Source organism: Hevea brasiliensis, chromosome 17 (assembly GCF_030052815.1).
Source record: "Hevea brasiliensis isolate MT/VB/25A 57/8 chromosome 17, ASM3005281v1, whole genome shotgun sequence".
Taxonomy (NCBI): domain Eukaryota; kingdom Viridiplantae; phylum Streptophyta; class Magnoliopsida; order Malpighiales; family Euphorbiaceae; genus Hevea; species Hevea brasiliensis.
Window position 1 is genome coordinate 24,653,326 of NC_079509.1, and position 16,452 is coordinate 24,669,777.

Sequence of the window (16,452 nt, forward strand, 5' to 3'; positions counted from 1 at the left end):
GTGGTGGGGACTGAGGTAATGGCGGACTGGGGCTGGGGTTAGGGTTTGTGGGTAATGAGGATGGAATACCCATTTTAGATTTGACAGAATGTCGAAGTCCACTGAGTTTGGGTTTGTGAGAGGACCACATTTTGGTTCTTACCATTTTAATGAAAAGGAGGAAACCTTTCGGCTCCCTGTAAAAATTACCAGAAAAAATGGCGTGAGGAAGGAAGTCGACGAGGTTTATCGGGAGTGTTGGCGAGGTTTTTGGAAAATTGGCGGAAGTGCTGGGCCTTTTAAAATGTGGGGTAGACATGTGGTATTTTGGGCCATGCTTAGGGTTAGGCATAAGGTTCAGCAAAATTTGCTTAAGACTTTGCTTGACAAGCAATGTCATCAGCAAGTTTCGGCAGGTTTTGGGCAAAATTGTGGTTTTGCTTACCAAAATCAGTCCAAAAGCTATGGAATGCTATTGCAACCTTCAGCAATTACCAAATACACACAAACACCATAAAATTGAGGGATTTAAGTTCATCTTTCTCATAAACTTACTAAGCATAGCACATGTTCATTTAGCTTTTGCAATCGTTGCTCATTTTAGGCACCAATTGTGACTATCCTTTTTGCACATTCAATGAAATGGTCTCCTTTCTAAACTTACACCAAAAGCATATTTTCAGCAGCATTTCAGACAAGTTCCAATCAACCAAGAATTTCAGAAAAAATGTAGAAATTGACCTTTTTAGCAGCATGAACAGTAGCATGAACAGTAGCAAAAATCTGCAGATTGCAGAAATTAGCGGCAATTCCAACAAAAGCATGCAAATTCCTATCAGACTACAAAATTGTATATACACTAAAAGGTGAAACTTAACAAACATTATTTTTGCACTTCAAATAAGCTCTCATCAGTCCTAAATATCAAAATTGATCCTCATTCAAGTTGCATTTCACATAATTTACACAAAACACAAAATCAAACATGTGCTATCAAGTAGACTGCAATTTGAGCAATTTAGCACAAGTTTAAAGGTGTTACTGTTCACAGGCACTGCATAAAGTGCAGAATGTTGCTTATACTTGCTTCCCTTTAATTCTTTGTTTTTGCAACAAGTGTAAACTTGCCCAATCTTCATGAATGGCCTACAAAAGATAAACAAATGTCACTTTTGAGATTAATGAGGGTGAAAACTGAAAGTGAAATGAAATGGAAAATTAATGAACTATAAAAGGATACGCTTGGGTTGCCTCCCAAGAAGCGCTTGTTTAAGGTCTTAAGCTTGACCTTCCTTTCAAAGCTCATGGTGGTTGGAATTGGAAAATATTACCTCCCTTCACAATAGGTGCTGAAATGAATTTATACTTCAACTTTTTCCCATTATATGTGAAAATACCTGTTGCTTTGTTCAGAATCCCAACTATGTCTTGAAGAATATTCTTACAAACTTTAGATGAATCTCCTCTTTTGAGTGATTTTGATGGAGGCTTGAGCTTAACTTTTGAAGCTTTATTGTTAACCAAATGAGATGGTGAAGCTGACTTTTTCTTTCGCACTTTATGCTGATTGCATTGCATTGGAATAGCTTGATTTTCCTCTAGTTTAGTAACCGGTTTGACATCATGCTCTATAACATCTACCCTATAACAAGAATTCATCACACTGGTTCCTTGGAATGTTGGAATAAATTAAACTCTATTTCCTCCTCCCCCCTTTGTCAACTTCAATTTCCCATTCTTTACATCTATATTAGCTCTGATGGCTAAAAATGGCCTTCCAAGTATGATGGGCGTTCTTACATCCTCCTCCATCTCTAGTACAATAAAATCCTTTGGAATGAAAAACTTCCCAACTTTTAATGGTACATTCTCTAAAACCCCAATGGATACTTTATAGATCTGCAACTGCAAAGAAATAGTTGTGGGCTTTAGATCTCCAACCTTCAACTTCTCACATATGGAAAGTGGCACCAAGCTGACACTAGCCCCAAGTCACATAATGCTCTCTCAATACTTGTTTCTCCAATGTGACATGGTATGGAAAAACTTCCAGGATCTTTCAGCTTAGGTGGGAGCTTGTTCTGCAATAAAGCACTGCACTTCTCAGTAAGTGCAACAGTTTCATAATCTTCCAACCTTCTTTTATTTGATAAAATCTCCCTCAAAAACTTAGCATAAGAAGGCATTTGAGAAATGACATCGGTGAATGGAATGTTGATATACAACTTCTTCAAAACTTCAAGGAATTTCCCAAACTGCTTATCTAATTGTGCTTTATGAAACCTCTGAGGAAAGGGCAATGGTGGCTTGTACGGTGCAGAAGGCACATATTTCTCTTCTATTTTCTTTTTATCCTCTTTCTCTTCATTTGCTTCCTTACTAGCTTTAGCTTTAGTTGAAGTGGATTCACTCTCACACTCATCTTTCTTTTCTTTCAACTTTACTTCAATTTCGTGTTCTTCCCCCATTACCTTTCCACTTCTTAAAGTAATAGCATTGCACTGCTCCCTTGGATTCTCAGGTTGGCTAGGAAGCTTCCCAAAAGCTTTGCTATTTGAAGAGCTAGCCTGTTGAGCTATTTGATTCTCTAACATCTTGTTGTGTGTTGCCATTTGATCTACTTTAGATGCTAATTGAGAAATCATTTCTTGTTGACTTTGATGGCTCACAAGTAGAGTTTCAATCATAGATTCCAATCTAGCTGTCTTGTCTAGTTGTGCTTGTTGTGGTAGAGGTGGAGCAGGTACATTTTGAGGTTTAGAAATTCCAGGAGGAGGACCTCTATTCTGCTGAAAATTCTGATTTTGTTGATATCCAGAAGGTTGCTGAAAATTCTGATTTTGCCCTTGTCTACCTCCCCAAGAGAAATTTGGGTGGTTTCTCCATCTTTGGATCATAAGTTGCGAGAAAATGGGTTACCACACAGTCTTTGATTGTAGTTCCCCATAATCCACTTGCTCACTTGAAAAATCTTGATTAAGTGCAGAAAAATCTCTTTGCACAATTGACATTTGCGACTCAATTTCTAGTGTATTACGGAACCTCCTTTGAAGAATCTACTTTCATACTTAACTTGTCCATCTTCTTTGTCAAAGCATCAAACTTAGCATTAATCATATTCATGGCGTCAAGCTCAAACATACCAGCTGGTTTCTTGATCTCATTCCTCTCACAACTCCATTGGTAGTTGTTATAAGCAATTTTATCAAGAGCAGAAAAGCTTCATCTTGATTTCTCCATAAGGTCACCTCCGGAAGATGCATCAATTGTACTCCTAATAGTGGTGAAACTCCATTATAAAAGTGTTGAACAAGCATCCACTTAGGAATCCCATGATGTGGACATCTCCTTTGCAAATCCTTGTACCTCTCCCATGCTTCATATAAGATCTCATCATCACAAGGTTTAAAAGAAGTCACTCATTTCTCGACTTAGGTCTTGCTTGGTGGAAAATATTGAGCTAAAAATGCTTGAGAAAGTTCATCCCATGTTGTGATAGAACCCGGTGGCAAAGAATGTAACCACTCTCTAGCTCGGTCCTTCAGAGAAAAAGGAAATAATCTGAGTCGAATTGCATCATCAGAAACTCCATTTATCTTCAACATATCACTGATCTCAAGAAAGTGTGCCAGATGCACATGTGGACTTTCACTTGGATTTCCTCCAAATTGTGCTTGTTGTACAATTTGACAATGTTCAGGCTTCAATTCAAAATTATTAGATTCTACCCTTTGTAGTGTGATACTTGGCATGAAATCTCCAATGTTAGGATAGGCATGATCCTTCACAGAGCGGTTGTTATTATTGTTGTTGTTGTTGTCAGCCATTTCTTCTTGTACTTGCTCTTGCTCTTGTGCTCTTTCTTGTTGTTGTTGAGCTTTAATTTCAGCTTTTCTCCTTTTAGATTCTGCTCTTAAAGCCTTTGCTGTCTTCTCTATTTCTGGGTCAAAGAATAAATTGATTTCTTCACTTTTTGTCCTTCTCATAAAATAAAGCACCTGAAAAACAAAATAAACAAATTCTCAAAGTAAAATGGTAAAAAGAAAATAAAATAAAATGCCCAAATTAACCAAACAAACAATTGTTCAATATCAAACAAAAATCAAATCCCCGGCAACGGCGCCAAAAACTTGTTGTGACTGATCCGCAAGTATACAGGTCGTCTCAAGTAATAAAGTGATGAATCAATTATCGTTCCCACGAGGATTTGCTGTTTGATTACTAAACTATGAATGAAGCGATTATTTGGGCTAATGATTAATGAATAAAAGGTAAATGTAAATGAGCAAAGTAAATGAGCAAGGTAAATTGATTAATCTAATTGAAATGGGTAAAGAGCAAACAAATAAATTCTAATTCTAGCTCGCAATTAAACTAAAATTAACAATGGGTAATTTAAACGAAAGTCTAATTATGGTAAAAGTGATTCCAGAGTTGGGGGTTTATGCATAAATTAATTGGGATTTGTCTTGGGCGTTCCAATTTTTAGGGAAAAATAGAGTTTGAAGGAAATTGATTCTAAATCCCTTTGATATCTTTTTCAAGCAAATCAAAGCGTATTCTAAAATAACCAAACCTACTTTCGTATGTATTTGATTATTTTAAAACCCATTAAGTTTTATAACCAATAATTAATTCCTCTTAAAGTCCTAGTTTATTTCTAAATCTAGGTGATTTTAAGTTCCAATCCTTGATTAACTATCAATGACTTTCACCTTTCGGTCCTTCAATCAAAGATTAACACAATACCCAATGGGTACCAACATTAGGCAAGTAAATCAAGCACACAAGGAAGGAATCAAAACTCATATTCATATAAAATAAGGAAATACCCAGTCCAAATCCACAAATTAATCTAAAACATATTTCCCAACTCTGAAATCTAAAGAGATTACTCACTCATTATGGTATTTACAAGAAATATAGATGGAAGAATAAAGAAAAACATGATAAAAGGACTGAAATAGGAAAACCCAGGTGGAAGAACCAAGGTCTCTGGTTTCTGGAGCTCCAAACTCGTGCAGCAGCTCCTTCTTCCTAGAGAATGGCGTCTTCTCTCCCTCTTTCTATATAATTTTCTTTCCTTTTTGTTTTCCTCCTTCCTCCTCTATCCTCCTCTTAGAGAAAATAAGGAAATGATGAATTTATATGGTCCCTAAAAGTTACCCTAAAAGTAAATAAAAGACAAGGAGTGGATAGGAAATGAGGTGTAAAATTATACAAGTCGCTGACACTATTCACGTTAGGGCATTACGCTTAGGGTTGGCTTAACCTAGCGACTTCTTAGCAAATTTCAGTGCCTTTATGCAGCTAAGGTTAAGCGGACCTTCAGCAAATCTCGGCAGACTTAGATTAAAATAGACTTTTACTGCTCATGCTTGACTTGTTTGCACCTTAAGCACTGCCGCTTTACCCTAAGCATGATCTTAAGCAAAGCCTCAAGCAAATTTCAGCTGGTTTGCTTTTTCAAGGTTTGATTTCTTTAACTTTCCTCCATGCTTAAAGAACTCCAAATTTCTTCAAATCACTTCCTATTGCACTCATTGATCTTCGATTTGCCACAAAATCCTATCAAAAACAACAAAATTACAAAAATCACATATAAAGTATTTAAATTTAACAAATAAGCTAAAATAAAGCTAAAAACATAAAATATACTAAAATATAAGGGCAAAATGGATGCAAAACTACCCTAAAATGCCTATATGAAATGAGTGTAACAACTATGCCCAGAAAATCAAACCAAGTTGACCTAAAGATTGCCCTAATCCGGGTGACCTGCATTCTGCCTGGGCAAAATGACCAAATGAATAGTGTTTATTCATTTGGTCATAACTCAGTGTAGAAAGGTCCAATTGACCTAAAATTTTACCAGCAAATAGCTGAGACATAGACCTACAACTTTCATGAAGAAACCTAACATAGACCTATAACTTTCATGAAGAAACCTAACCCAAATTTTGACTATAACATGTTCAAAAGGTGACCTGCAGTCACTGTACAAAACACTGTAGATTTGGTCAGTAAAATCTGGGAAGTTGGCAATCTGGCCAGCCATGGTATTTAGACCATAACTTGAGTTACAAAACTCCAAATAGAGTGATTCAAAAAAAGAAATGTAACTAGACACAATAAGGAACAACTTTCATGTTGACAACTTTTCCAAGTTCCCACTGCAAAAATGACTAATGGAATAGTAAATGCAAGGCTCGAAATCTGAAAATTTTGAACAACCAACATTAAGCTTCGAATTGGTATTGGCAACCAATACCAACAATTTTAGAATGCAAAATGTGGTATGTTGAGAATATTAAAACCAATGTACCTATTGTCTATGCAAAAGTCAACATTTTTGTTGACTAATGAAATGAATAGTAACACCTAAACTTAAATTTCAAGAATTGTATAAATTATGAGTGTAACATGCCCTAGTACACCTAACAAGATTGGTTTGGATAGGTTGGCATGCCAATAGGGTTCTGTTAACAGTATTGCATATGGCTTCATGCCATTCTATGTTTTATGGCCTCACGCGTCATTATGTGATAAAATAGCCTTTGGCTATGTTGATTGAGTTATTATACTTGGGTTTTATCCCTGATAATTATTACAGCTTATTAACTGTTTTGTTGCACACCGGGAGACACAATGTGACTGATGGTGTGATGGTCCGAGGTACTTAGTACCCAGTGCCAGTTTACACGTTTATCCAGTCTAGTCGATTAGTATGGGTTACTCGGGTAATGATAATGAATCTTATCAAATTTTAATCGAATAATACTATAGTAAATGCCAGATATTAAGTCTACCAAAGATGTAAACATACATTCTGCATATTCACTTTACTTTAGTTATTTTATTTTATATTGTCACCGCTAAGCAGAATTGCTTAGCGCGTTGCTTTTGCTACGTGCAGGTATTGGAGACATAGCTGGGGAGTCCAGCAGACCTCATACCGGGTGAACTTTCAGATTTGCACACAGAGCCCAGAGTCACCTCACATTTGCAGTGCATTGGTAGGACATTAGGCTACTTTTGGTCTTTTGTATTTTGTAAACTTTTGTAATGTATATTATAAACTCATGTAATTATGCTTTTGATGTAATTATTTATGAACCATGTTCAGTAATAAATTTGAGTATGATATGAAATGAATTGAAATTTGAGATATTGAAGTCATTTGAGAAATTGTTGAAAAGATGTTGGCGATTGACTGAGATTGATAATATGATTATATTGGAAGTGTTTTTAACAGATTTAGAAGAACTGTTTTTCCAATTTACAGCCGGCACTCTGCCAGATTTTCTATAAAATTTATGAAAAATTCAGATTAATCAAAAATTATAAATAAATGAATTAAAAAGGGTAAATTGTAATGGGAATATGAATTGGTGCTCCGACACACTGTGTGGCATATCTTACTCGGCTACACTATAGACGGGTAAGGGGTGTCACATTGTATCTACCTTTAAAGGTGGTATAGCCTTGGAAAACTTTAGGGGGAAGGATTTCAAGAGTGGCTCTTAACCAATTCCACCATTGTGCCAACCATCTAGGAAAGCTAAATTTGAGAATAGTATTGAAGAAGAAGAAGAAGAAGAAGAAGAAGAGCCATGTATGGGTAAGGTTAGTGTTTTGGATGAGGAAGGCATTAATCCAGGCTTTGTGGTAATCCTAATAAGTGAAAGTTTGGTGTGAGGGAAGGCTTTTTCTGAATTTGGCTTAAAATTTTCTTGGTAGTGAAAGGTTTTATCCCCAATCCATAGGGTGAATAACTCTTTAAATTGTGTATGTTGAGTAGTTTGGGATAGAGGTTTTTTTTTAGAAGTGTTTAATTTTAATTGAATTGGTTTCAATCAAAATGCTTTGGTTGTAGGTTGAGACTTTAGAATAATCCCACAGCTTATAATGCCAAGAACCAAATAGTTTTGCTGCACAAAGAATTGGGTTAACATCATAAAAGCCATCTTAACAATTAAAATATTTTGATAAAAATCTTTTAAAAAGTATTGAGAAATGTCCAAAATTTTGAGAAAAATTTTGAGAAACATTTGGCTCCTTCAGCTTTGAAGATAAATCAGTTAAAAAAACACTTTTAGGTTGAGAAAGAGATTTTGGTTTATGAAGAACTATCTCTTTCTTGGTGTTCTTTAAACAAATGTTTGTAACAGCTTCTTTATGGGGACTTACAGAAAGAGAATCCTTGAGAGATTAACAAAATTCAAGATGGTGGATTATGAAAGTTAACCATTCATGTACTTATTGCTCTGAAGTTTTTTATGAAGTGTAGGGATTTTGGCTTTAATTATCAAGTTGATTAATTTCTCTTTGGAATAAGGTGCTCTAGGGAACAATTGGTCTTTCAGGGGTTGGCTTTGGTTGGATTAAAATGGGGTTTTGGGAATGATTTTGAGATTGGCCTTCCATTTTTTACTTGGACGAGGAGGAACCCTTTGACTTCGATTCCTTTGGTGGATCTCCGGGTGGTTTTCTAAGGATCATGGTACGGGGTCTGTAAGAATTCGCGAGTTAAAAAATCAGCAACTTAATTTATGTCTCCTTTAATATACTTAATATCAAAATAAAAATTACTCAAAATGATTTCCATTTGAAGCAATATTTTGGATTTATCTTTTTAAAACTTCTTTCACTGATTTACAATCTATTCTTAAAAGAAATCTTTGATTTAGTAAATCACTTTAAAATTTTTGAATACGAAGAATAATAGAAAGAATTTCTTTTTTAATAGTTGAGTAATTCTTTTTGGGTACTATCCTAATGTCCAGAAACATATTAAATAATACATTCCTTATCATGTTTCTTTTGCTTTAAGATTCCACCATATGCTAGCTTAGAAGCATCAATATCAACAAGTTTAAAAGCACTAGGATTGGCTAAATGTAAAGAAGGGATTTCTTTAATATGTGCTTGATTTTGTGAACAACAAAAGTATGTTCTTATGTTCAGGGCTTTGGATTATTTTTATGTCTTTTCATGCAAAAGTTGAAGGAGTCTATTAAGATTTGGGTAAAAATCTAGGACATAATTCAAACAACTTAGAAATCTTTTTGTAATTGTGTTTTGTCAATAATTTTATCAAGAAACTTATCAACAAAAGCAAGTGATCTTTCAATGGGTGAAATCATGCCATAAGTGATATAGTGTTCTTAAAAATCTAATTTTAGTCTGAAAAAGACTTATTGTAGATTTGGAGACAATTAAACCATTTCTTTTGGCAACAAACAAGAATGTCTTTAAATGCTTAAAATGCTACTCAATGGAAGATGAAAAAACTAAAATATCATCAATGTAAACAACATAGAATTCAAAATAGGGATTGAAAATATCATTTATAATTCTTTGAAATTCTAGAGGTACATTTTTTGAACCAAATGGCATGACGTTTCATTCAAATTGGCCAAAAGAAACAGTGAAAGTAGTTTTGTAATGATCTTTAGGGGCAATTTGGATTTGCCAAATTCCGGATTTCATATCAAACTTTGAAAAAATATTAGTGGCAAAAAGTTTTTGTAGAAGGTCTTTTTTGTTAGGAATGGGATACCTTATCTATTTTAAAGCTTGGTTAAGAGGCCTATAATTTATAACAAGCCTTGGTACGCCTCTTTCAATCTCAAAGGATTTATTAACATAAAAAGTAACGCAACTCTAGGGGGGATCTGAAAGGGGAAATCAAACTTTTAGTTTTAAGATCCTCAATTTCTTTTCTATAATGATGTTCAAGGTCCTTGTTTGTTTGAATAGGTCTAGCTTTAGTTAGAATTTGGGACTCGTGAAAATCATTTTCATAAGGAAGATCAACAACATGTTGCTTTCTTTCCTAGAAAACATTATGAAGATCAAAACATACAGTTTTTCTATCTGGCTTTCAAAATTAGAAGTTCTTTTTTTGTAAAACAAGGCTTCAAAGTTGTTATTCTATCCTATGAAAAGAAATATCTTCCTTTAAAATTTGAGGTTCTTTTTCTTTTGACAAAATCATGCAGTTCAATTGGTTTCATAAACAGAACAAGCTTTAATAATATTTAAATTTCTACTTTGAGGCTTTTCTATAAAAAGGAAAACAAGTTTTCTTCTTTTAAGCTTTGTAAAAATATGATGATAACTAACAGAGTATGAAGTGATAAGATTAATTAATGGAGTGCCAAGGATAATAATATGATGAATGTTATGCATAAGAAGAAATGAAGTCTTGATATGTAAGCCATCATTTAAAACATATGCATTAATCTTTGAGTTGATTTTAAGATAAGAATTATATGCAGCTTTCAGTCGTTCCTTTATAGCTTTGTGAAACTTTTTTGGAATTATTTCTTCCTTAACATAATTGAGATTGGCACCTATATCAAGAGAGCAATAGTATCCAATCTAAAATCATCAGAAATTTTCAAAGTAATTTTTATCAAATACTTTTGGATAGTTGAGGGGTTTTGGTTCCAGTCTCATCTTCTTCTTTTTCTTCGGAGAATTTCTTTAAAAGATGTTAAATAATAACATAATCTTCTTTCTGCTTATCTTAGAGCTATTTGAGGTTGGCCTTTATGGTTTTAATTTCAGTTTGGAGTTCTTGGATAATAGAGGTATGAGGCTTAGCTTTGTTTGTCTTGGCTTTTTAAAGAATGGTAGTGAGGTCATAAGTGTTATTAGCTTTTGATGATTCAGCAACAAAAGAAGAGGCTTCAAAAGATTCTTGGAGTTTTGTGAGGTAAGATTTTTGGATTTGTGGGTCTTGAATATGGTTGATTACTTCAAGAAGAAACTTTTGATCTTTGGTAAACATATTCAACTCCTTTTCTGGCTCTATATCAGAAGAGGAATTAGAGAGTACTTTCTGAAGCAGAAAGGCTTAGTTATCTTTAGAAGAGACTAAAAAAGTATCTTTAGAGTCAGAGGACTCTATTAGAAGAGCTTCAATCTTGCCAAGTGCATCTTCCTCAAGTTGGAGTTCATGGAGTTTCTTTGAAAACTTATAATACTTTGAAATGTGGCTTTTCTTTCTGCACCTGTAGCAACTAACATCTTTGATAGAAAGAGCTTCTTAGGGTTTGGAATAGGATTTTTAGTGTCTTTTGGAATAAGGCTTTTTTGGTTTGTGGGAAGGTTTGTCTTTAGAAGAGTCTTTTCTATGTTTTCGGTATTTCTTGATTTTGCAATTTTGAAAAGGTTAGGAAGTGGATGGATTGTGAAAGGAGATATCAAACTATTGGGAAAAGGTTCCAAGTTCTTTCTTTATTTTGTGCATCTCCCATTTCAACTATTTTTGGAGCTTAAGATCTTAATAAATCTTTAAACCTTATTTCTGGGTATAACTGATATGCTCACTATAAGTTAACTGAGCATAAGGAATTTTCTCATTGTAATGTTCTTTAATCTTACTTCGAACCTTTTCTCCGAGGAGAGGAGAGAGACCAACAAGAAATTTTTCTTTCCAAGAAGGCTAGTTGGAGTCTTCACGAAGCATAACTCTAGTAAGAAAGGTATCTTTACACCACTTTAAGTTACTAAGCTTTTACCAATGAAGGTTGGAAAGAAGCTTAGCATTCTTGTCTTTGAGCTGTGATGGATCTCCTACAAAATGGAAAGTGAGTGCAAGAATCAATGTAGCAATAGCATTTTGAATGTGTCTGTCGTTTTCATCCAAAATGGGCTTCTAATATTCATCGAGTTCTATGGACTTTAAAATCTCCATTTTCTATTGGGCTATAAGATCATAATCCCACCATCCTTTTAGTTGGCCTGAAAAGCCGACTATAAAAAGTTTAGTAATGGCTTGATCTGAAGTGCTTGTCTGCGTTTGATAGGCATTGGCGGCCATAGCCATTTGCTAGAGAATATTGAGATGTTGTATTTATAATACCCACTATTTTCTGATGTTGAAATATCTGTCTTTGACAGAATATTTGGTGAAAACTAAAACTGATAAGAGAGTGGCAATAAAATGTGAAAATATGTTTATGTATGTGTATATGTTTATTTATGTGTGTTTGAGATGTTCAAAATGTATTTAAAAATGATAATATTTTAAAAGTTTTCTTTCCTAAAAGTTTTAAAGTGTGTGTCTTAGGCAGAAGGAGTTTTGATAATCAAAGGATGGACTTTCGGTAACTAAAGTCCCTTTTCCAGTTTAAATGCCCATTTAGACAAAATGGACTCTAGCAACCAAAATCGAGGCTTCCTGCAGTTGAAAGTCCCTCAACCTTGAGGGTATAAAAGGGACCAAAGCTCATTTTTCTTCCAAAACACTTGAGTTTTTCTCCTTTTCTCGTCCTCAATTGCTGAAGCATACAAGGAGCTCTTTAAAGAGATTTCCCTGCGTTTTTCAAGATCTGAAGTAAGATTCTTCCATTTAGAAGTTTGGGATAGTAGATTCAAGCTTTGGGGCTTTGATTCTCTCACCTTCAAGCTCTAAGAAAAGAGGTAACAATCTTTTCTTGATCTAATAGGTAGTCTAAGAAAGTTGATGAGTGATTAGGTCTCTATAACTTTAATTTCATGAAAAGTTCTTTTTAAAATGAGTTTCGGGAAGTTTATGCATGTTAGGGTTAGGGCTTTGTGATTTTATGTTGAAATTGCATGTTTTATTGTTAGATTAATTATGTTTAATTGTTATGGGCCTTAAATGGCTAGTTCCCCTTGATGGATACGAAGAAATCCATGTATATACTATGCTGGGTTTGGGAAAAACCTAGGATTTGAGTTTTTGATTAATATATGTGGGTATTAAGTATGATTTCAAGTATACCTAAGTGTGTAAGTTTGTTGGGTTTTGAATTTCATGTGATTTTTACATGATTTTAAGTTTTTATTTTGAGAAAAAGGTTGCATGTGAGTTTTTTGAATGAAAGTATGTTTCTTTAATGTGTTTTGGGTATTTAATTGTTAAATGAAGTATTGTTTTTGTTTACATCAAGTCCAAGTTTTTATGGACCTAGAATGGTTAGTTTCCTTAGTTAAACCTAAGGATTTCTTATTTTAATATTGATGGAAGTTTGTTGGAGTCTTAAATCCTAGCTTTTAATTGTTGCATGTGAGCTAGAAGCATGGATTCAAATTGTTTTGGGCCTTAGGAATGTGTATATGTGTTTGGATTGAGTTTTGGAACTTTAGAGTGAATTTGGGTGTTGATGGGAGTGGAATTTTACAGGTTTTCGACTTAGAAATTCTAGAAATTCTCAAGTTCGGCTACAAAAAACCATAGGTTTAGCAACCAAAGCATGCAGTTTCTCAAAAAATCTAGAGAAATTACATATTTGACAGCCGAAGTCCAAGCCTTCAGCAGCCACAATGGCTACTACCCAAAATGGGCACTCGATGATCAAAAGTTCGGTAGCCAAAGTCCAAGACTGTAGCAGCCGAACTTGGTTCTGCTAGCTTTATTTCTTCTTCGATTCGAAGGTTTCAAAACATAATTTTATGGTTCCTAAGGGCCTAGAATAAGATGTTTGATATGTGTATAAAGTTTCAGAGCTTTGAATAACTCATTAGATTCCAATGGCTATAGAATCAGACTTCAGGGATTCAAAAAGCTAAGGATTCGAGGTTAATTACTGTTCATGTTAAGTGGTTGATAGGCTTCAAGAGATGAGTAATTCTAACCTTAATAAATGTAAACTTTTAAATTTAATTTATGATCATCCTCAAGCATCATATCGTATTTATTTAGGATGTATATATCTAGAATATGAAGATATTGCATATGTATGAAATGAATATAATAATTAAATGCAGTTAGTTTACTTGCCAAGCTTGTGTAAGCTCACCTCTTTCCCTTAACCCCAGGTGTAAACACATAGGAATAGAAGAGTTCTTTGGAGCTTAAGTAGCCAGGATAGTTGTGGAGTGTTTACATGTATATTGTATGATTAGTGGACATATAATATGTAAAGGAATAATTACTATGCTAGTGTTCAATTTTGATAAATGTTTTTTTTTTATTAAGCATAAGTAATATAATTATGTATGTTTTAAATCTAAGCTAATTCCTCGTGTAAGAATGTACATACGAACCAATTAGCGTTTTATGTATGAAAATGTTCAAATTTTGAACTGATTTTATGTTGATAATGAATGAGAAATCTAAAGTGTAATGGTTTGGAGTTTGCTTGGATTGTGAGATACGGGATAATGTTCATGATTAATAGGTTTTTAGGCTTTCTATGGGTTCCGATAGCATTAAGCTCACACGATCCTTAGTGCCAGTAATGACCCCTCAGTTGGTTCATTACAAAGTTAGTATCAGAGCTTGGTTTTGATTCAGGGATGTGTAAGTTATGTTTGTTATGTGTATTGTTTTAACATTTGAGAATGAATGTTCTTAAGGGAGAGAGAATGTAATACCCACCATTTTTTAATGTCGAAATATCTGTCCTTGACGGAATATTTAGATGAAAATTAAAACTTCACTGATAAGGGAGTGGCGATAAGATGTGAATGTAACACCCTCACTTTAGCTAGTCTGTGCATTCAACTGTTTCGGTGATTAATGTCGGTCCGGACAGTCAAAATGTCTGGAACTATATGTAAACTAGAGTGAGGAGTCATAAATAGACCAAATAATAGTAAGAAAAATTTAGGAAAAATTTTATAAATGAAATACAACAAAGTTAAATGAGCCGATGCCCTGGTGATGGGTGACCCTAACGGGAAGTTATTGTCTTTACAGCTAGTAGCCCTAAACCCGAGGGAAACCTTGCGAAATAATTTCTGGGATGCCAAAAAAGAGTTACGGTGCCCTAGGTAGCATTAGAATACCAAGAAAAGGTTAGGAGAATTTTTAAGATTGGTACTGACAGTTTTGGCTCCTTAAGCCAAACGGAGGGCATTTTGGTCATTTCATCTTTAGAGACGATTTTTGACCAACTTGTCCATTCAAGTAAGTGAGAATTATGTCTAAAAATTTGAACTTGGACTTGAAAGAAAAGCAATAGAAGTTTTGGGGTAGAAAATAGGATTTTTAAAAAGTTGAGGGATCAAAATGAAATTTGAATAAAAAAATGGACAGTAGCTGCACATCCACATGAGCTGGTTTCTCTAGCAGTTTCTATAAATAAATAAATACATAAAAGAGAAGAAGAGGACAGCAGAATTAGGAAAGAGGAGATGAGGAAAAAGAAAGGAAAAGAAAGAAAGAAAGGAAGAAGGAGAAGAAGAGAAGGGAAGATGGAGTTGGTGCTGGATTTTTCTGAGTTTCTCTAGCAAGAAAGAACACTAACAAGTGGAAAAGAAGGATGGTCTAAGATACAAGAATTAAAAAGAGAGAAATAGAGAAGGACGTGAACAGTAGTAGAAACAGGGGTTCAGCAAGGGCAGCATGTTTCTCTTCCGTCCAGGTGAGTTTGGCTCAACTTTTATCATTGATTTTTGGATATGTTTGAGGTATGTATGTGTAGAAGTTATAGTTAAAATTTGGTGATTCTTCAATGGTTGGATTTAGAGAAATATATTGTTGAACACAAGCTGTCTGCAAGTTGAATTCTGAATTTTGGCTACAAAAATTTGAGAAAAATAAATGGTTAGGATGCTTAGAAAATTATGAAATATGGTACAGATGATCTTTAGGATGTTAAGGCTGTTGTGTAAAAATTTGGTGAATTTTATACATGTTGTTTATGAGATATAAATTAATTTGTAAGAGTTATCTGACTAAGAATTATTTATGAAAAATTTAGAATTTGAAGGGTTGGATAAATATGTTGATATCTCATGATGTATTGATAATTTTAGGCTAAAATTTTTACCGATGTTGTATATGGATGTCTTGAATATATGGTTAAAATTTGGAATTTATTTGACGGTTGGATCATTATATATAAATATGAATGTATAAACGGCTAGATTGGGTATTAATGGTTGGGTTAAATTGAACAAGTGATTTTGATGGAACTAAGATTATTTTGAGATAGAATATGAAGTTGTTGAATTATTATGTGGTTGTGGAATATTTTTTGAGAAATATATATGTGGATTTTAGTTGAATTTTTGGTGTATGAGTATATTTTAATGATTGAGGAATTATGGAATTGAGTATTATTTTTGATATTATAATTTTATAGAGCTATAGGTTGGATAATTGAAAATATTGATATGATTAATGGCTTGTGGATTTGAGATTTATGACGGGGAGTTTAGCCCAATTTAAGGGAAAATACTATTGAGTTTTTATTGGATATTTAATTTGGGAAAGTAAAGTTATAATTGATTATGATTATTATGATTCTAGGAGAAATCTTGAAGATTAACAAGCTTAAGTTTGGTTTCAAAAAGGTTAGTGCTAATTTTACCTTTCTCCTTCTTTTAACTTTGAAATCTGATAGAATTATAAGGAAATTACTTGAAAAACCAAAGAAAATGTCCATGAAGGAACAACATAAAAATTTCGGCCAGCCTTGGTATATGGCTAGTTTGATGTGTTTGATGAGTTTATATATGTTTATGAATGATGAAGGATGCTTATAT

At 33.8% G+C, this 16,452-nt stretch overlaps 1 non-coding gene across 1 annotated transcript; it reads left to right on the forward strand.

Annotated features, from left to right (window-relative positions):
- Positions 1 to 3,306: 3,306 nt before the first annotated feature.
- LOC131175774 (small nucleolar RNA R71) lies at positions 3,307 to 3,411 on the forward strand. The gene has a single exon (XR_009145964.1). It is a non-coding gene; the product is annotated as a small nucleolar RNA R71 (small nucleolar RNA).
- The last annotated feature ends 13,041 nt before the right edge of the window (positions 3,412 to 16,452 follow it).